General features: G+C 44.0%; 1 protein-coding gene across 9 annotated transcripts in view; it reads left to right on the top strand.

Annotated features, from left to right (window-relative positions):
• GARNL3 (GTPase activating Rap/RanGAP domain like 3) overlaps window positions 1-22,581 on the top strand; it is a 151,144-nt gene that overhangs the window by 40,098 nt on the left and 88,465 nt on the right. The gene's annotated exons all lie outside the window — the stretch shown is intronic.

Consider the following 22,581-nt stretch of genomic DNA (forward strand, 5'->3'; position numbering starts at 1 on the left):
GAGTGGTGTTTGGGGAGAAAACAAAGTCATGAAAGATGGATTATTTATTCACTTACTTATTTAAATGTTTATTTTTGAGAGAGAGCATGCGTGCTGGTGGGGGAGGGGCAGAGAGAGAGGGAGACAGAGGATCTGAAGCGGGCTCTGTGCTGACAGCAGAGAGCCTGTTATGGGGCTTGAACTCATGAGCTGTGAGATCATGACCTGAGCTGAAGTCAGACACTTAACTGATCTCCAAGACCCCCCCCAAAGATGACCCTTTGTAGACTTGTGGGAACCACACACTGTCAGGTTGGGGAGGTACTTGAGTGTAGTGGTTCTCAAACTTGAGCAGCCACCTGCATCACATGGAGAGTTTATCACAACGGGCTGCTGGGCCCCATCCCCAGAATTTCCAATCCAGTAGGTCTGGGGTTAACCCAAAATGTGCATTTCTAGCAAGTTCCCAGAGGATGGTGATGTTGCCAGTCCCAGGATCACGCTTGAAGAAACCCTGCCTTGGTGAGCCCTAGACTAGGCATCGTCATCCCCAGCCTGATGAGGCAGCTCACTGGCTAAAATTCTTCCTTCCATTTGTTCAGGTTTTTACTCTGGAGCCATGAGTGTGCGTGTGTGTGTGTGTGTGTGTGTGTGTGTGTGTGTGTGTGTGTGTAGTTGACTTTTTGAATATTATAAAGTAAATTTTAAATACATTTAAAAATTCCAATAATGGGAATTAGGTGGTTCACTTGGTTAAGCATCGGAGTTGATTTGGGCTCAGGTCATAATCTTGAGGTTTGTGAGTTCAAGCCCCATGTCGCGTTCTACACTCACAGCACGGACACTGCTTAAGGTTTTCTCTGTCCCTCTCTCTGCCCCTCTTTCACTTGCATGCATTCTCTCTCTCTCTCTCTCATAATAAATAAATAAGCATTAAAAAAACCATGTGTCATTCCTCTGCCCTGCAGCCCCTTTTTTCATCTCCTTTGGGTACCTTCCAGTCTTTAGAGCTACTCACCTCATTCCCACATAGTCATAATCAAATTATATGTATAATTTCACATTTCTCTCTTTTTTTCATTTAGCTATATTTTGTAAATGTCTTTTTTTTTTTTAACGTTTATTCATTTTTGAAAGACAGAGACAGAGCGTGAGTGGAGGAGGGGCAGAGAAAGAGACACAGAATCCAAAGCAGGCTACAGGCTCTGAGCTGTCAGCACAGAGCCTTGATGTGGGGCTTGAACCCACAAACTCTGAGATCATGACGCTAGCCGAAGTCGCACGCTCAACCAGCTGAGCCACCCAGGTGCCCCTGTAGATGTCTTCTTGTTATATAGTCTTCAAGTTACCCTTTTAATCATGTGGTAGCCAACATTGCCGTAGATTCTCTGGGTGCCAGCTCCCCTCCTTTTGTGCAATTAGGTTGTGTCGACTCTTCCCTTGTCAGAAATGACAGGCGCTGGTGATTGGCATGGTGGAGACGAGTGAAATGAGCCAAGTTCCATTTTTGCCCTCTCAGGATCTCTTGAAATTCTGACCCCAGTGTTTTAAGGAAGGAGACATTTGCTGTCCTCTGACCAACAGGCGTGATTAAATTAGTAACCGTTTTATGGATTCTCTGGTCATGAGAAAATAAGGTTAGTTTTTTTTTTTTTTTTTTAACACACTCGGGTTGATGAGTGTTGTTGGAAACTCAATAAATCGTGGGCATCCTGAAACTCAAAGTTGGTAAAAGGGTGGCCAGCAGCCTGTAAAATTGAAATTTTTGCATAGACTTCTTTTGACCTTGACCGAATGAGGTGGAAGTCCTTGTGAAGAACCAAGATTGGCTGTTCACATTGACAGTGAGGATAGGTTTCGGGGCTCAGTTGGCTTGATTTAAATTGGGCGTACACTTGGTGAGCGAGAACGTGGAAGCTCAGACCTTTATGAGAAGGCTCACAGAGGGCTTCTCGGTGCTCACCCGATAACCATTTAGTGGAGGCCTGTCACCCCGCAGCAGGCCCGGTGCTAAGCCCTGAGAGGACGGAAAAGCAGTTTCTCTGCCCTCCTGGAGCTGCGTCTGGCTTTAGGAACCTCCAGCGTTTAGTGCCCAGGCTGCTGCCTCACTGGATCCCAGCTGTTCCCTGCCTTCATCAGGGATTGTTTCCTTGCAAGGAACAAAGGCCCACTCAGTCCAGCTCCAGTCTGAGGCGATTCACGGAAAGCATGTGGGTGGGTCTCACCAAAATGAAGCTCAGCCAGCACAGCTGGGCCTCATGTGACCGGGAAGCCATCAGGCAGCTATTTTCTCGGGTTCTCTCTGGTCTGTGATTTCTCCCCTGCAAATCGGTGCCGTTCTGTCTGCGGCCCAGCTCCCCTGATTGCACAGTCACCTCTCTCCCGTCTGTTTTCCCAGTGGTGATGGTTTGTTTATTTGTTTGTTTGGTTTGCTTTTTTTTTTTTTTATTGTGGTCAAATATGCACTACATAAAATTTAGCATTGTTAAGAGTACACTTCAGGGGGGCGGTGAGCATATTCACAATGTTGTGCAGCTATCATCATCACCCACTATCAGAGCATTTTTCATCATCCCTAGGAGTAACTGTACCCATTAGACAACAACGCCACGTTCCCCTCTCTTCCCAGCCCCTGTAACCTCTAGTCTACTTTCTGTCTCTATGAATTTGCGTATTCTAGGGACCTCATGTAAGTGGAGTGCTACCCTCTTTGTCCTTTGTGTCTGGTTTATTTCACTTAGCATGCTGTTTTCAAGGTCCATCCATGTTCTAGCATGTATCAGAATTTCTTCCCTTTCATGGATGAGTTGTGTCCTTTATAGACACCACATTTGGTTTATCCATTTGTCTAAATGAATGCTTGGGTTGCTTGCACTTTTTTAGCTATGGTGAATAATGTTGCCATGAACGCTGGTGTGCGAGTATTTGTTTGAGTCGCTGTTTTCAAATCTTTTGGGTCTGTTAGCTAGGAGTGGAATTGCTGGATCATGTAATAATTCTATTTTTAACTCTTAGAGAATTCCCAAGCTTGTTTCCACAGTGGCCGCGCCATTTTACGTTTCCATCAGTGATGCATGAGGGTTCCACTCTCTCCACACTCTCACCCGTATTGGCTCCATTTTGTTTAATAGCCATTCCAATGGATGTAGAGGGGCACCTCCTCATTGTTGTGATTGGCCTTTCGCTCGTGATTAATGATGTTGAGCATCTTTTCATGCGCTTAATGGTCATTTGTATTTCTCCTTTGGAGAAATGGTATTGAAGTTCTTTGCCTGTTTTTTTTTTTTTTAATTTTTTTTTCAATGTTTATTTATTTTTGGGACAGAGAGAGACAGAGCATGAACGGGGGAGGGGCAGAGAGAGAGGGAGACACAGAATCGGAAACAGGCTCCAGGCTCTGAGCCATCAGCCCAGAGCCCGACGCGGGGCTCGAACTCACGGACCGCGAGATCGTGACCTGGCTGAAGTCGGACGCTTAACCGACTACGCCACCCAGGCGCCCCTCTTTGCCTGTTTTTTAATGGGGTTGTTTGTTTTGCTGTTGAATTGTTTGTCTTGTACTGAGTTACAGGAGTTCCTAATATATTCTAGATACTAATTCCCTCATCAGATATATGATCTTCAAATCTTTTTTCTTGTTATCTTGGCTGTTTTCTTACTCTGTTGACAATATTCTTTGATGCATAGAAGTTTTTAATTTTCATGAAGTCCAATCCATCCATTTTTCCTTTTAAAATGTTTGTTTATGTAATCTCTACACCCCACATGGGGCTCAAACTCATGCCCCCCGAGATCAAGAGCCATGTGTTCCTCCGACTGAGCCAGCCAGGTGCCCCTCATCTATTTTTTCTTTTCTTGCAGGTGCTTTCAATAGTATATTCAGGAAGTTACTGCCAAATCCAAATGTCATGAGGATTTCACCCTGTGTTTTCTTCTAAGAGCTTGATAGTTTTAGGTTTTACGTTTTTTGTGTTTGATCCATTTTGAATTGTTGTATGGGGTATATGGTGTAAGGTAGGGGTCCAGCTTCATTTGATAGGTTTATGATCTATTTGGAGTTATTTCATGTGTGTTTGGAGTGACACAGGGGTCTGGCTTCATTATTTTGCATGTGGAGATCCATTTTTCCAGCCCCATTTATTGAAAAGACTGTCCTTTTGGGGTGACTGGGTGGCTCAGTCAGTTGAGCATGCAACTCTTGATTTTGGCTCAGGGCTCATGGTTGGTGAGTTCGAGCCCCACATCAGGCTCCTCACTTGAGTGTGGAGCCTACTTGGGATTCTGTCTGTCTGTCTCTCTTTCTCTCTCTCTCTCTCTCTTTCTCTCTGTGCCCTCCCCCTGCTTGCACACACTTATTCACATGCTCACTCACTCTCAAAATAAATAAACTTAAAAAAAAAAAAAAAAAGACTGTCCTTTCCCCATTGAATGATCTTGGCACCCTTGTCTAAAATCCATTGACCATATATGCAAGGGTTGATTTCTAGGCTTTCTCTTCCATCCTGTTAGTCTCTATGTCTGTCCTCACACCAGAGTGATATTTTAAAATGTTGACAATACAGTGTCTTTTCTTTCCTAAAACCCTTGGCTGCCCATTCAAGACCCTTTACAAAGCCCTACAAGAGCCTGTGTGATCCGGTTCTGCCTTCCTCTTCCACCTTCTTTCATGCCACTCCCTCACTGTGCTTCACACATTTGGCCTTATTTTGGTCTCTAGAACGCTGTGAGTTCTTCCCTGTCCCAGGACCTTTGTGCTTGAACTTCCTTCTGCCTGGAATGGGCTTCTCCGGCACTTCTCATGGCTGGTTTCAGCTTAAATGTCACCTCTCGGGGGCGCCTGGGTGGCTCAGTCAGTTAAGCATCCACCTTTGGCTCAGGTCATGATCTTGGGGTCCGTGTGTTCGAGCCCCATGTAGGGCTATGTGCTGATAGCTCACAGCCTGGAGCCTGCTTTGGAATCTGTGTCTCTCTGCCCCTCTTCCACTCACACTCACGCATGCTCACTCTCTCTCTCTCTTAAAAATAAATAAACATTAAAAAAATTTAAATGTCACTTTCTCGGAGAGGCACTTTCCCTAAAGTGGTTCTCTTCTCCATGCTGTTCTCTAACTCAGCATCCTATTTCTTTTCTTAATAGTATTTAACACCCTCCATTTATTTCATGTATTTATTTACTTTCTACTCTGTCATCCACCAGGAATGAGGGTGGGAACCATGTCCGTCTTGCTCATTGTTGTATTTCTAAGACCTGGTACACACTAAATTCTTATTAAATGCTGTTTGTTACTAAATTGACTTCCAGCCCCCTAGTTTCCCCTGGTCTTACAGCCCCAATGCCCACCACCGTCTGTTCATCCTTGAGCCCTAATTTCAAATTCCAAGTAGAACAGATTGGTTCCTCTGGTTCAGGTGTCTGTCCCTGATTGACACTGTTGTGTTCGGGGAAGTGGCGTCATGTGGTATAAAAACGGCCTCTTAAAAAAAAAGACCTCTTAGACCCATCACCTCAGCACAGTTTGTGGGTGGGGCAACTTCTCTCTGAAAACATTATAGACAAAATTCAGTTTCAAACGGCATGACGCCCCCCCCCCCCAAATGGTTCTCTAACATTCCCTCATCTGGTAGATGATTTACAATCTCAAACTAAAAAACACCTAGTGAGAATTTCTTCTTCTGCCAGTGGACTGTTCTCCCTGGCACTTTTCTCAGTCCCACACACAAGGGTGTAGATTATAAACTTCCTAAAAATAGAAAGCGTGGCTCTTTAGTTACCACTGTCTGCCTAGCACCAAGCAGAGTACTTAGCATTCATTACTTAGTAAGTATTGATTGAATGAATGAATGGTTCAATTTGGTTGAAATTAGAAAGTAGCCTAACCCATCAAATATAAATAAAGGAAAGGAATAATGAGCCTCTTTGGCACCCCCCCCCCAATATAATTGGACTCATTAGCTTGCAGTGCGTTCCATCTAAAATATATGCCATTTTTCTTCTTGATGAATTGAAAGTCTGGTCTCTCATGGCAGCATTCTCGGCAAAGCATAGCTATTACACCATCGACCATTCTTCACCACTTTATATCAAAATCTGTCAGGAAAAGCAAAGATTGTTTGTAGCTTTTATTGATCTTTTCTTGGCCTTTGACTCAGTGGATAAGAACCTGATGTGTTATGAATGATGAATGGTATGGGCACAATATAGATCTCTCTCCTGCCCAGCCCAGCTGCTGATTTTCATATAACCCTACATCTGGATACTTCTGGGGGTGTCACAGTCTGCAAGGTAATTTCAAAGGGTAGTATTTTGTCCATTCCTTTTTAAACTTGGACCTCAATGATGCAAGCCTGTGTTTGGATGAGTTGCACTCTCCCCTGATGCACGGGAAAGACACATAAATGCTTCTCTATGAGGATGGCAGGGTTTTGTTGTTAGGAACTCACAGTGGCCTCCAAGGCTACCTGGTGGGACTCTCTAATCACTATCAAAAGGACAGTTGACCGTGGACTTGCTTGGCATCTGAGGTTTTATCTGTGTGGGGACTCTTGAAGTCCCGATACGTAGTGATTTGTATTTTTGCTCAGACACGAATTTGGATTATATCTGTGGGACTGTTGTACAGAAAGATGATTCTTGGCTAATGAGTGACGTAGCTGCTGGTCCCACGTTCCTGACACAGTGTGGTTTTGTTCTCTGTTCAGGGTTGAGTAGGCTTTTTGTTTTCATAGGCATTTGATAGGAGAAATTACATTCTGTGTGGTATTACCAAATTGAGAGATTATTGAGGGCACCAGCATATTTCCCTCAGGAACACTAAAACATCAAGACTTCAACATTCTGCAGCTAAAATCACAAGTTGGGCAGATGTTCTCCAAAATTGAACCGGCTTATATCTAAGTCTGCAATAGCAGGTTGACTCCGTTAGGTACCTCCAGGCATGTTTATCTCAGAGCGTTTACCAGTAAGTTAGCACAGCGTAAAAGTGTGGGTGCTTTTTCGGATATTTTTGGTGTCTTGGTGGGTGATTGGTAATGCTGACTTTGAAACTTTTCCAGGCTAAAATCACTGCAACCATTTCCTGTGATGTAGAACCTTGAGACCTTCAACATGTAATTATGTATTATAATGGAGCCAGAAACCTTCTATTGTGATTATTATTTTATTACTATTATTAGTTTCAATATTTATTGAATGTTTACTATGTGCCAGTCACTGAGCTCAATGCTTGGTGCATTTCCCTATTTAACCCTCACAAACAATTGTAGGAAGTAGGCATTATTTCATTACGCTGCACCTGGTGCATGGTGGGGGGAGACATTTGTGGATATTGAATGGATCCCCATTTAACTGATGATCTCAGAGAGGTCCCACAGGCAGTGAAGCAGTAAAGGTGACATTTCAACCCACATCTGTGTGCCTCCAGGAGCCCCTGGGCCTCATCGCTCAGCCTCCAAGCCACTGTTTATAGGCTGTTTTCTAAAGAAACGAAGTTGATTGTTGGGAGCAGACAATTCTGCCCTTAATCAGCAGCACAGAGTAGCTCTGCTTTAGGTTTTCAGCTCAAACGTGTAATTTCAAACTCTCTTCTGGCCAAATCTTAACAGGCTTGATTTTAAGAAGAATGTTGATAAGGAATTATCCAAAGAGACATCCATGCCATAATAGTTTAAATTTAATTCCTGGATTAATGTCCACCGTAAGATAGCTACCAAAACTTGGCCTTGCTGCTCTTGGCCACTCTTAGACTTGCTTCTCTTGATCTGTGCCTTGGCATTATATCTTTAACTTGGCCTGATGGACAGAATGGGAAAAAAGCCATATGAATCTAGATGGTATGTCTCTTGAAGGATGCTCTTGATTTTTCTGTCTGCCATAAAGTGTCTCTTTTAAAAGGGCCTATGAGAAAAGTTTTGCTCAGGACCAAAAAGTATGATGCTTCTCCTGAGGAGCTGCTCTGTTGTTAATCTTATGGACACTGGGAGTCCTGTCAATGACTGAGGTTTTTCCTCTTTGAATTGGCCTCCAGGGAGGCTCAGGGCCCTAATTATGGCTTGCCTCTCACCACCTTAAAGGGCTTTATAACGTACATCCTGATCAGATTCTCTTGCTTTCACTTTATTTACCCACACCCAATTCGCCCTTGTTCTGGGCTTGCTCTTATCTAACTCCATCCTTTGAGTAAGATATATCTCAGTAAGCTGCTTTAAATATTTTTAAAAATAAGGTAGAGCATAAACAAGGCATTTCCCTATCCAGCCCTGAACCGCCTATCTTCTGTCCCCCATTGACGGTAGTCAGGTTTATGGAATGATTCTGACCCTTGTCTCCTCCCCACCCTATTTGTTGATATAGTATGACTTATGACCTACTTTCCAAGATCAGTGGCACCTGAAGAGAATTAGCACCACCTGACCAGCCTTTCGGTGACCATCTTGGGTAGTTGAGACCCCAAACGATACCAACTCCACTAGCTGAGCACACACTGTAATAAGAATACCAAACAAGTCCTCCAGACTTTCCCAGCAGAAATCTTGGAAACAGCCATGACATTCAGCATGAGCATGCTCTCTAGTTTCAAAACTAGAACTAGAGAGGGGCACCTGACTGGCTCAGTCATTCTTGATCTCAGGGTCATGAGTTTGAGCCCTACGTTGGGTGTGGAGTTCACACACACACACACACACACACACACACACACACACACACCTACCTACCTATCTACCTACCTAGAATTGGAGATACTCCATCCCGAACCTTCTGCAGGTCCAGGGATGCTCATGCTTTTCCTTCCTGCTGGCTTCCCATCCCCTTGCTGCCATGTCCTTCCCCACGAGGGGAATCTCCCTGCTGCTGTAGCGGGTGTCCTGGGGTCTTTGTTTATTGACGCCTGTGGTCTTCAACTAGTGAGATATAGTACCCTGGCATCCTATAAAAATACTTTCAAATTCTGACCAATATATATTTCAAATATACTGGCCAATGTATAAAAGTTTATCTTTTAGATAATCAGAGATACACACTGTTCATAGATTGTTTACTTGGTAAATTCTTCGCAGGAAATCTAGTTTTCTGCCTTGATTGTGGTTTTCCACATACCCAGGAGGCAAATTTCTAACGTGTGTCTCAAGCACGCAGTCTTGCTTGGTGCCTGTTGGATAACATCCTTTGCCTCTCACATCTTGCCTGGGCCAGAGTGATCTCTGCCCTGCACCTGTCACGTGCGCCCCCTCAGCATTCAGGAAGACCGGGCTCAGGAGCAGGTACCATCAGTTGTAGCAAAAGTAAATTTTTAACTTGCTCAAAAGTATATCATGTTATATACCTTCGTATACTGTTGTCATGAAGAGAATATATTTTCATTGTTTTGTAAGTGCTTTCTTTTTTAAGTTTTATTTATTTATTTATTTACTTTGAGAGAGAGAGAGAGCATGAGTGGGAGAGGATGAGAGAGAGAGGAGAGAGCAAGAATCCCAAACAGGCTCCACACCAACAGAGCCCAATACGGGGCTTGAACCGATGAACCATGAGATTATGACCTGAGCCAAAAGTTGGATGCTCAATGGACCGAGCCACCCACGTGCCCCTAAAAGTGCCTTTTAAGAACCTGTACTTAACTTCTGAATTTAGACAGGTCCACCATCAAAACTGGGGGATCAGACAACCACGAACACACACGCACACGTTTGAAAACCACTGTTTTATTTCTATCAGGGCTGCTAAAGTTGAAAAGGAATTTGGTCTTATTTCCAGAATTTCACATGTGGGCTCTGAATATTAAGAGCTCTTTTTTAGGTCCTTGGAAGGAAGTGTAGCCCGTTTAACTTATTCACTGCCCCCCTGGCAGGCAGTTAGGAGACAGTCTCCCGGGCCTCTAGGACCAAGAGCATCTGAGGTCCCACTGAAGCCTCCTCTCCCTGCCCCTCAGCTGAGGCCCTGGCATTTCAGGTCAGGTCGCCGTTTTCTTCAAGTACACATCCATCCCAGAGGTTGGAGCAGCTTTTCACCCTCTTTGCAAGAGAAGGGACAACCCATGGGCTCTACAATTTGCTTCCCTTGCTTTCCCGACCAGGTGAGTTTAGGGAAAGTCCTGCCCCCAGTCCTGTCATGGCCGACTGACCACAAAGGGCTCCCAGTTTCACGCCCACTGTTACTATTGAGCCACAGCTAATATTCTCATTTTTATATTGAACTATCTCCCCCACTTAATTAATGCAGTAACTTTGGCTTCCTTTATGTGTAAGAAAAGGATTGTGTGCTTTCTGGGCTTTTTAATCGGTCTACTGCAGTCATCACTGTGGTGCACGGTCTTTTAAAATCATAGTCTCAAACTGCATTTGCTGAAGAGATGAGAAGATTTTTTAATTACTCTGGGAGCACATTTCAGCCGCACTCTGAATTCTCTTTTTTGATCCCTGTGATAGTTCCACTAGTTCCCTTCTGAATCCCTCCTTTGGATGCCTCCCCTTCTTGTCCTTTGCTGAGCCTGCTCTTGCCAAGGTCACCAAGACCTCCTCGCTACTAAATCCGCTCCTCATCTTTATCTTACAGGACCACTCGGCAGCGTGGCCCGCGGTCACCTTCTCCTCCCTCGGGGCCTCCTGTGCCTCTACTCTCTGTCCTCATCTTCCTGCCTTCCCTGCTTCACTTCCTCAGCTTCTCTTCTGCGGGGCCCCCACATTTTGATGCTCCTCAGGGTTCCGTCTCAGACACACTGCTCCCCCACTACATGCTCCTCCCTGGTGATCTCTCCTACCCCGTGGCTTCAGTTACTACCTTCAGCCTGGTGACTCGCCCATCCCTGTATTCTTCCCAGTTCTCTATCCACAGCGTGTAGAACCATCTGCCCAGATGGCCACTGGATGCCTCTCTTGGGATGGCCCGCAGGCAAGTGAACCTCAACATGCCCCAAACTGAGTTCAGGCTGTCCTTCTTCCCTGCCCCCAAGCCCCTGAGTGGACGGTACTGCCTTCTTTTCAGTGGCTAATTCCAGAAACCAAACCCCACATCCAATGTCTTACCAAATCCTATTGGTTTTATGCCCTAGATGGACTTCATGCCTAAATTGTCCTTTATCCACACGGATGTGCACATACCATGCCAGACAGCCTTCTGAGTGGTAGGTAGGTAGATCCACACATACGCACACACACCCATGGAAATACATATGTATGTATTTATACTAATTTAAATTCCACACTCACCTGATGCGGTATTACTACCCCTATTTTATAGATAACTGAAGTTCAGAGAGTCATGAATTTGTTCAAGGTCACACAACTATTAAGTTGTAGAGCTTGCCCCCCCCCCGCCCCGCCCCACCTCATCCACAGTAGTACAGTAAAACCTTGGATTGAGAGTAACTTGTTCTGTGAGTGTTCCACAAGACGAGCCAACATTTGTAATAAAGTTTAACTTGATAAACAAGTGATGTCTTGCAATAGGAGTAGTACGTGATGCTGGACATCACATGATCACAACTGAGCCAATGATTCTTTCTCATGCACGCAGCGGGATTGTGGGTGATGGTCCCCCATGCTCGGATACTCGGTCTCAGGCCTCCGTGTTTGACAGAGATCGGTGATTTTTCAGAATGTTGGAAGGTGCCCACAACTGGCATCGGTGTATTTTTTTTGTCATTTCAAAGCACCTATGGACAATCCTTTGCTTTTCCATAGAAGAGTAAGCTTAGGAATGAATGCTTTGCTTCATTAAGGTCAGGGTGCCTGCAGATATAGACCCTTTCCTCTGCTGCCTTATTGCCAGTTACATTAAATACAGTATATGACAAGAGTTTAATAATACTGTACTGTAGTCAGCATCCGTGCAAGCATATACAATGGTCCCCCCATGCAGAGAAAAATTCCATTGAGCCAATAGATAGCAGCGTTTCCGTTAGTGATAGTGAGAAGTCGTCCTACACAATAAACCTCCTCACTCTTGCCTCCTTCACACCAGCCACCGAAGGTTTTCAAAGGTAAGTGCAGGTTAATTTGTTTATTTTTCTTTATATTTTGTATTTTCTTTACTATTTGGTATTATATTACAGTATTATAATCATTTTTATATGAATGTTTTTGGGTTATGGAACGAATCATCTGAGTTTCCGTTATTTCTTATGGGGAAATTCACTTTGACATACAAGTGCTTTGGATTACAAGCGTGTTTCCGGAACAAATTATACTTGCAAACCAAGGTTTTACTGTATTTATCCAAAAGTTGTATTTACCGAAAAGTTATCTTGCCACTCCATTGCCCCTCAAACTGTATTGTGCATAAAACTCACTTCAGGAGTTTGTTTAAACTTCAGGTTCTGATTCATTATGTCTGGGGTGGGCTGAATAGGGCACAGTTTTTATAAGCTTCCATGGTCAAAGTGACTTCAAGGTCCTTATAGGTTTCCCATTTGATCTCTTAAGGAGATAGGAAGAGGAGAAGAACAGGAATGTTTGCTTCTGTGTACTCCCTTCTTTGTGTGACATTTATGTCATTTCCTCTTTCCCTGAGCTTCTGGCACTTTGTCTTGTCTCCCTGACATCTCAAAAGATGGCATTCAACCAGTTTTGATAAGATTACATCGAGATTGCCAGAATGCTCAGCTGTAATTAACCTGAGTCTGGGGGCTTTGATTTCCTTAATGCTGTAAAGAGTTCTTTCCCAAATATTCAGCTCTGTCAACATCATCTGGATGCTTACAAACAAACAAGTAGCACCACCAGCAAAAAACCTTCTGTCTGTCTCCTTTGTTTATTGAATAAAGTAGGAACTCTTTAGCCTGACGTTTAAGACTTTCCCATAGTCTCTCTCCAGCTTGTCTTAGAAACCTTTGCTCATATGGCCCAGGATCCAGCCAAACAGGCGTTTACCTGCCATTACCCAGGTGCCTGGGGCCTCTTTATGGCTCTCTTTCCTTCTAAAATGCCTTCTCGAAATAAGCATCTGTCAGGTCTGTTTTCCAAGCAGCTTTACCTGATTCCCCCATGGGAAAGTCATCTTTCCCTCCCGAGAACCCTCCATTTCTTTGCCTTTCTCTATGACACCTGTCATATTTTACATTGTAATTATTCGTGAGCAATTTTGCCATTTCTAGTGGGCAAGGCTCATGCTTCTTTTGTTATTGTGTCCCCATTAGCTCACTGCCAGAGGTCTGCATATTAGCTAAAAAAAAAAAAAAAAACGGTTTTGCTAAAAATCTGGTGTCTGATAGATTCTTTTTCTCTTCTCAGATTTTTTATATTACTTCCGTGTGTGTGTGTGTGTGTGTGTGTGTGTACATGCCAACATACTTCTAAATATACTTTTCTGATTGTAAAATGAATATGCATTTGTTATAGAAAATTTGAAATATACTGAAAAGCATAGGAAAATTAAATTCATCTATAATCCTACCACCCACAGATAATCACTATGAAGATTTACTATTATGTCCCTTTAGAAATTAAACTTATATACAAGATGAGTTTGTATATTTTATTGATATGTTTACTTAAGAACAACATATAATCGGGGCACCTAGGTGGCTCAGTTGTTTAAGCATCTGACTTCGGCTCAGGCCATGATCTCGTGGGTCGTAGGTTTGAGCGCTGCATCGTGCTCTGTGCTGGCAGCTCATTGCCTGGAGACTGCTTTGGATTCTGTGTCTCCCTCTCTCTCTCTCTCTGCCCCTCCCCTGCTCATGTTTGTTCGTTCGTTCTGTCTCTCTCTCTCTCAAAAATAAACATTAAAAAAAAAAACACAACATATAATCTTTTTGAAAGCATACATGCTCTTCCACAAGCAACTTTTCTCCTCCCATACAAATGTCTTCTTTCTCCTTCATGTTTGATCGCGTGGCTATGACCTCCAGACATAATACTGTGGTGTCCTTGTCCTAGAGTTCAGGTAAGTTTGAGGCAGTGTGTGAGGGGATCTTTTCTCGATCATTACGTATCTGAGACCACCTCAAGTAATTCCTTCCACAAGAATGACTTGGCTGGTTTTAAAATTTCTGAATTACCACCTTTGTCTCTCAAAACTTGACACATTCTGGTCTGATATTATATTCACTTCATAGGCCTGCTGTAACAAATGACCACAAAGTGGATGATTTGGAAAGTCCGAAATGTATCCTCTCACAGTGCTGGAGCCGGGGAGCCTGAAATCAACATGACAGCAGAGCCTTTCTTCTCTGAAGGTTCTAAGGAAAAATCCTGCCTTGTGTCTTCCAGCCTCCAGGGTTGTCTGCAATCCCTGTCATCCTTGGGGCTTATGGCTGCCTCCCTCAGTCTCTGCTGCCGTCATCGCAAGGGCTTCTCCCCTCCACCCACATCGGCACCTCCCTCTCTTTTCTCCCGTGAAGACGCCAGCCCTTGGATTTCTGTCCCACCCTGATCCAGTATGACCTCACCTTAATCACATCTGCAAAGACCCTCTTTGCAAATAAGGGCACATTCTGAGGTTCCAGATGGACATAAATTGGGGGGACACTATGAACCCACCATGGTCATCTTCTGCCTTACAGCCTTCCAAAGGTTAGCCCGGGGCAGTTCATTTTCTTCCTTGGTGACCTTTCCTGCCTGGAGTTTTTCTCAGATTTTCTTCTTTCTTTTTTTGTTTTAAAGTTTCCAGTAACTTCTGGGGTTCCTGGGTGGCTCAGCTGGTTAAGCGTCCGACTTCGGCTCAGGTTATGATCTCATGGTTTGTGAGTTCAAGCCCTGCGTTGGGCTCTGTGCTGACAGCTTAGAGCCTGGAGCCTGCTTCGAATTCTGTGTCTCCCTCTCTCTCTGCTCCTCCCTGCTCATGCTGTGTCTCTCTCCCTCTCCTTCAAAAATAAATAAAAACATTAAAAAAATTTGTTTAAGTTTCCAGTAACTTCTCTGTGTGTTTCTCTTTTCATTAATTTTTGCCTGAAACATTGCATCCCTTTGATTCTTGGTCCCTGGTCTTATGTCAGGGATGAATATTTTCTTCTCTTTGATTATTGCTCATTGTCCCCCTCAAAACAGTAAGAAAGATCTTTTTTCTCTTCCCTTTATAACTGTCTTTTCTTTCTCGTTGTTTTCATTTCGCTTTGTTCCTTTCCATTCTGGGGAGGCATCTTAAATAATGAATATAACACTGTTGCTGTTTTCTACAATGAACGTCTTGCTTCCCGTCAGTGAGGATGTTAATCCTGCATTTGTATTTTTTGGTCTTATTTTTTTAATCCCTTCCAAAAACTTTATGCGCTTGTTGCAAAGATCATGTCTTCTGTCCTACTGAGGACAGCAACTGCCTTTCTGAAATTTTGGTTTCATGGTTAAAAAAAAAGAAATGGTGTGCTTTCCTTTCTGGTTTTCAAGACCATGTGTAGCATTTTTTTTTTTTTCATAGCTCCCATGTTCGGTTTTTTGTTTTGTTTTTCAATAGAAATCTTCAAACAAAAACAACTCTTTGGATTTGGACCTTGTATTTTTCAACAGACAGAATATATGACTGGCCATCAGCTCTCATTGTTCTTTTGGGCACCGCGTCTTCTCTGAGCTGGAGAGCTGAATGGCCAGTGGTTGTACAAAGCTCTCTGATCAATGTCCAGTGTCTAGCTGGTGTTTGTCTTGTAAAGCTCTGTAGGAGGGAGATAGGATGTTCTCCATGCCTGGCTTTGGCTGCTCTGAACCAGTGGCTCCAGAATTTATCTGTATAGCAGGGGCTTAGGGGGGTACAGATAGCACAATCTGATGGGAAAAGGGGTATGGAAGTAACCTGTGCTCAGCTCTTCACATAAGCTTGAGAAAATGGCGTCTGTGTGGATTAAAGGATAGAATGGAGATTATGACGAGGTTGAACATCTCCATCCCAGCCACCCTTGGGCGTAGTGGCAAAACTGTACTCCCAGGATGCTTTGCTCTCCAGGACTCCTGTCTGTCTCCCTGCCTGTGGCACTCTGCTTATGAAGACTGTGTTTTCTAACATGGACTTTCTCTCCCTCCCTCCCCACTTCCGTCCCAGTGTTTTCTTAGGATAAAAAAGAGGCTCCGGTATGGCTGCAGCTACCTTAAAATGCAGTACCCATGCAGTAGAAGGACTCCCGGTGTTTTATTGTTATTCTTCATATAGACCCAACGTCTCTCAGCCAAGACGAGACCGTGGAGGGAGGAATAAAGTGCCCTCCAGCTTTCTGTGCTGACCACAGATTTGCTCTATGTCAGGCAACAAAGTTCATGATCAAATGTGTTTCTCCGTTCTTCTCCATTGGCCATATAGTAAGTAGGAAAAGCCCTGCGATTTTGGCCAGGGGATGGGCAGCCTTTCTTCAGACCCATGAATTGTCATCCTTCATGCTGAATCTTCACAGGTATTTTACTGGGAAGCTGTGTATCAAGGACTGATGGCCAGATACTGTTTTAATGAGGAAGCCAAGACGGATGTATTTTGAGACAGAAGGTCAAATGGCAGCACTGCCATTTTACTGAGAAGTGTGGCCTCAGATTTGTCCGTAAAATAGGTGGAGAGGTCATCTCTTTGAAGAAAGGGTGTGTCTGCAATGATGACTTGGTGACTGACAAGCCGGGGACAACGTGGGAGGTGTCCTGGAAAGTGAGACGAGAACAGAGAAAGGAATTAGGGAGTGGTAATTAAGGTCTAGCCAGGGTCAAGTAGCCTGAGCTTGTAGGCCTCTTCTCATGGAAACTTGTGTGTCTTTGAACACAGAAGAGAAAGAGCGAGGGTGTCCTTGTAGGAGGTGGTTGAGAGCTGGGGCTTGGCGTGGGAGCGTGAGGTTGTGTTGGTAAGCGTAGCGTTGCCATAACTGACCACGGGTGCCAGCCAGGACATTTACCAAAAGTGCCAAAGTGGGTTACAAGCTACGTATGTGATGACAGAGCTATGGCAGTGTGAGTGAGAACGTGTTTGGGGTTTTAGCCGTGGTAAAGCCATGAAATAAGTGAGGTCATTGGGTTTGAGAAAGCAGAGGACATGAGCTCAAGACAGCAGGTGAATCCTCGTGATGGATGCTGCATTTGCTGAGGGCGGTGGCCAGGGATGATGATGACGATGAAGAGTCTGAGCCCAGAGCTGAGGCCTCGGTGGTTCTCTCTCGACCAACATCTATTCTCCTGGCTGGAGGATCATCTAACCAACCTGGGTGGTCCGACCTGCGTGCTGGTGGCCAGCACTCCAGCTGCCCAGGCCCCCAAGTCTTCTCCCTGTCCCTTGGCACAAGCAGAATAGGATCAAGGTGAGGAGAGGGAGAAAGAGAGCATCTCTGGTCCCTGTACCCTGCCCCTTGCCTCTCCCTGCAGGAGAAGTGAATCAGGAGTGACTAGGAGACGGGCTCCAGGTGCAGCACTCACCAGTCGGGGGATGGTTCATTGTACCCATCTATAGGCCCCATTTACCTCCGCTCCCCACCTTTTTTTTTTTTTTTTTTTGCTGAAGTATAGTTAACATACAGTGTTATATTAGTTTCAGGTGTAGAAAATGATTCAACAGTTTTTTTTAAACATTTATTTATTTTTGAGACAGAGAGAGACAGAGCATGAACGGGGGAGGGTCAGAGAGAGAGGGAGACACAGAATCTGAAACAGGCTCCAGTCTCTGAGCTGTCAGCACAGAGCCCGACGTGGGGCTCGAACTCACAGACCGCGAGATCGTGACCTGAGCTGAAGTCGGCCGCTTAACCGACTGAGCCACCCAGGTGCCCCAATTCAACAATTTTTTTAGAGTTTATTTATATTAGAGAGAGAGAGAGAGAGAGAGAGAGAGAGAGAATATCCCAAGGAGGCTCTACGCTGTCAGCGCAGAGCCTGATGCAGGGCTCAAACTCACAAGCTGTGAGATCATGACCTGGGCCAAAACCAAGAGCCAGACGCTTAACCAAATGAGCCACCAGGTGCCCCAACAATTGTTTTTGATGGAAACATTTAAACTTTCTTTCATTCCTTCTGAGTAGTACTTTTTAAGTCAGGTGTGTGCGTGTGCGTGCACGCGTGTGTGCGCCTGTGATTTGCATAGACAGAGTCAAATGGGTTTTCTTGACTCGTATTTGTAGTTAAATTAAAAAAAATAATAATCTGCTTCTGTTGGAAATCATTTCTCAAAGGTCCTGTACACCTTCCAGAATAAATTTCATTACAGCGATGAAACCTTCTCCAGTTCCCCCGGGCACAGTTGGTCTCTCCAGCCCCTGACCTCCCCCAGCACCCCATTCTTGCTACTGTTATGACATTTAACCAGGTTGTGTGGTGATTTATCTGTTTATATGTGTGCTTCTCTCCCACTAGGCTTTGGGCTCCTCCAGGGCAACGATCATGTTGCATTTGTCTTTATAAGTTCAGCAGTTAGTACAGGCCCTGAAAAATAGGTTCTCGCTACTGTTTGCTAGATAGACAGATGTTTAAACAGAGCTTACAAGCATTTAAATTAAGCTTTAAAACAGTTTAATCATACTAACCATAATAATCAGGGGATTACATTTATTTTATTTTTTTATGAATATACTTTATTGTCAAATTGGCTTATATACAACACCCAGTGCTCATCCTAACAAGTGCTCTCCTCAATGCCCATCACCCATTTTCCGCTCTCCCCCACCCCCCATCCACCCTCAGTTTGTTCTCTGTATTTAAGAGTCTCTTGTGGTTTGCCTCCCTCCCTCTCTGTAACTATTTTTTCCCCTTTCCTTCCCCCACGGTCTTCTGTTAGGTTTCTCAGATTCCACATATGAGTGAAAACATATGATATCTGTCCTTCTCTGACTTATTTCATTTAGCATAATACCCTCCAGTTCCATCCATGTTGCTGCAAATGGCATGATTTCATTCTTTCTCGTGGCCAAGTAGTATTCCATGGTATATATAAACCACATCTTTTTTTTTTTTTAACGTTTATTTATTTTTGAGACAGAGAGAGACAGAGCATGAACAGGGGAGGGGCAGAGAGAGAGGGAGACACAGAATCCGAAACAGGCTCCAGGCTCTGAGCAGTCAGCACAGAGCCTGACGCGGGGCTCGAACTCACGGACCGCGAGATCATGACCTGAGCCGAAGTCGGACGCCTAACCGACCGAGCCACCCAGGCGCCCCAAACCACATCTTCTGTATCCATTCATCAGTTGATGGACAATTAGGCTCTTTCCATAATTTGACTACTGTTGAAAGTGCTGCTATAAACATTGGGGTACATGTGCCAATCAGAGAATTTTATGTTAATCATCTGATTAGTATATATGTTGTTATAACATTTATTGAGCACTCCCTATGTCTAGGCACTGTTTTATATTATTGGATGTTCTCCATAAGACTGGAAGTGGCTACAATCATTGTCCCTATTTTAGAGATAAACTAAAATTTAGAGAGGAAAAATTGAGTGATCTGCCCAAGGTCACACAACTAACAAGTGCAGAACTGGGATTTGAACCTAAACAGTTGGATGTTGAAACTCACACTCGGAACCACTCATTGTAAAGAAAGGAAATGAGGAGGGAAGTGTGTAGAAATCTGGTGTCTGGTTGGCTCTGTTGGTTAAGCGTCCGACTTTGGCTCAGGTCATGATCTCACAGTTCTTGAGTTTGAGCCCCGCATCAGGCTCTGGGCTGACAGTTTAGAGGTCAGAGCCTGGAGCCTGCTTCAGATTCTGTGCCTCCCTCTCTCTCTGCCCCTGCCCTCCACCCACCCTTTCTCTCAGATAAATAAACTTTTAAATATTTATTTATTTTGAGAGAGAATGAGCCGGGAGAGGGGCAGAGAGAGAAGGAGAGGGAGAATCCCATGAACTGTGAAATCATGATCTGAGCTGAAGCCAAGAGTTGGATGCTTAACCGACTGGAGCCACCCCAGTGCCCCTTAAAAAAAAAAAAATTGCTTTAAGAAATCTGAAATACTATTTTTTAAGATGCATATTAACTTTTTGAGGTATTTTTTCTAGGTTAAAATACTGTTTCTGTGATTTATATACCTGAATGTGAAGTACACAGTGCATGATAAACAGAGATCCTGGGCTGAGGGGGGGCACCTGGGTGGCTCAGTCATTTAAGCTTTCAACTCTGATCTCAGCTCAGGTCACGATCTTGTGGTTTGTGGGATCGGGACTGCCAGAGATTCTCTCTCTCCCTCTCTCTCTTCCCCTCCCCTGTGCACGTGCTCTCTCTCTCTAAAAATAAACAAATAAACTTTAAAAACAAAAAGAGAGGGGCGCCTGGGTGGCGCAGTCGGTTGGGCGTCCGACTTCAGCCAGGTCACGATCTCGCGGTCCGTGAGTTCGAGCCCCGCGTCGGGCTCTGGGCTGATGGCTCAGAGCCTGGAGCCTGCTTCCGATTCTGTGTCTCCCTCTCTCTCTGCCCCTCCCCCATTCATGCTCTGTCTCTCTCTGTCCCCAAAATAAATAAACGTTAAAAAAAAATTAAAAAAAAAAAAATGCTTATTTAAAAACAAAAAGAGAGAGAGAGAGATCCCAGGGAATCCTAGAATGGAAACAGACACCAGCCCCAAGAACCAAAGCAATTAAGAGAAAAAGAGCCTTTTGTTTTTGAAAAATTACATATTCATATTAACGTAGGAAATATTCTCATTTAATTGCCTATAATATTAAACGAATAATACTGTTACTTACAGCGGTCAATGAATAACATTTTATGCTTCCTGTTTTTAATTTTTTTTCTTTTAAATTAATTTGTTAAATCATACAAATGGATGTAATTGTTTGGATATTACCTTTTTTTCCAGAAACAAAACATCTATTACATTGAACACAGTTTAGTGTTAAATGAATCGTTATGGTTTGGCTGAGTTTGGACCAAAGCCTCTACTCAAGATGTTAAATTTCCATGAATTTCCAGCGTTTTTAGTGTATTTAACTAACTGAAGGAATTTCAGCCTGAGAAGCCGGTTTGGTCCCAGTCACCCAGAGTGACCTCCATGTCCAGCACGTCACAGTCCTGTCTGACAGAACTTTCTGGGACTGTGGCAATTTGTGATTTGTATCGTCCAGTCTAGTAGCCATGTGGAAACACCAAGCATCCGAGTGTCACTAGTGCAACTGAGGAAGCGAACTTTATTATCTTTTCTTGTAAGTGATGGAAAAATAAATTTAAATGGGGCTGGTGGCTGCAGTATTGGGCAGGGCATGAACTCTAAAGGAATCCCTCGCTAGCCAAGTGGTCGTCTGATTCACCGCCTTCTTTTTCTCTCTCTTGGGCAGCTTTCCTCAGCACGGCCCTTCCTTTGGCGTATGACCAAATCACAGATGGGAGACAAGATAAAGGAAAATAAAATAAAAATCCCGTCCCCTTTTCTATCACTGATGTCACATACATGTGAACCCCCTTTCCCTGAACTTCTGCATCAAAACGAATGCAAAGGGATTCTACTCCTTTCTTCTTTGAGGGGACCTTTGGCCGCCTCCCTGTGAGTGAGCATGTGCTGTCATGTCGGGGACGGTGCCCTGGCCTCAGAAGTCCCTCTGAGCCAGGGCCCCCTCTGTGGGGCCATGTTCTGACTACTGCCCCAGCTCTACATGTAGCCACTGGTATTTCATTTCTGAAACCAGTTTTCATTTTGTATATCTTCCTGGAGAATGTCCGTTTCCTTGAAGGTTTTGGGAATGCTCGCGTCATCTCATGGAGCATTCTGTCCAGCTTTAAAAAAAAAAAATCTCTTTTTTTTTTTTTTTTTTTAGTTTTATTTATTTTTTTTTATTTTATTTTTTTTATTTATATATGAAATTTATTGTCAAATTGGTTTCCATACAACACCCAGTGCTCATCCCAAAAGGTGCCCTCCTCAATACCCATCACCCACCCTCTCCTCCCTCCCACCCCCCATCAACCCTCAGTTTGCTCTCAGTTCTCAACAGTCTCTTATGCTTTGGCTCTCTCCCACTCTAACCTCTTTTTTTTTCCTTCCCCTCCCCCATGGGTTCCTGTCAAGTTTCTCAGGATCCACATAAGAGTGAAACCATATGGTATCTGTCTTTCTCTGTATGGTTTATTTCACTTAGCATCACACTCTCCAGTTCCATCCACGTTGCTACAAAAGGCCATATTTCATTTTTTCTCATTGCCACGTAGTATTCCATAGTGTATATAAACCACAATTTCTTTATCCATTCATCAGTTGATGGACATTTAGGCTCTTTCCATAATTTGGCTATTGTTGAGAGTGCTGCTATGAACATTGGGGTACAAGTGCCCCTATGCATCAGTACTCCTGTGTCCCTTGGATAAATTCCTAACAGTGCTATTGCTGGGTCATAGGGTAGGTCTATTTTTAATTTTCTGAGGAACCTCCACACTGCTTTCCAGAGCGGCTGCACCAATTTGCATTCCCACCAACAGTGCAAGAGGGTTCCCGTTTCTCCACATCCTCTCCAGCATCTATAGTCTCCTGATTTGTTCATTTTGGCCACCCTGACTGGCGTGAGGTGATACCTGAGTGTGGTTTTGATTTGTATTTCCCTGATAAGGAGTGACGCTGAACATCTTTTCATGTGCCTGTTGGCCATCCGAATGTCTTCTTTAGAGAAGTGTCTATTCATGTTTTCTGCCCATTTCTTCACTGGGTTATTTGCTTTTCGGGTGTGGAGTTTGGTGAGCTCTTTATAGATTTTGGATACTAGCCCTTTGTCCGATATGCCATTTGCAAATATCTTTTCCC

Source organism: Puma concolor, chromosome D4 (assembly GCF_028749965.1).
Source record: "Puma concolor isolate L17-30 chromosome D4, mPumCon1.1.hap2, whole genome shotgun sequence".
In the NCBI taxonomy this organism is placed as follows: Eukaryota; Metazoa; Chordata; class Mammalia; order Carnivora; family Felidae; genus Puma; species Puma concolor.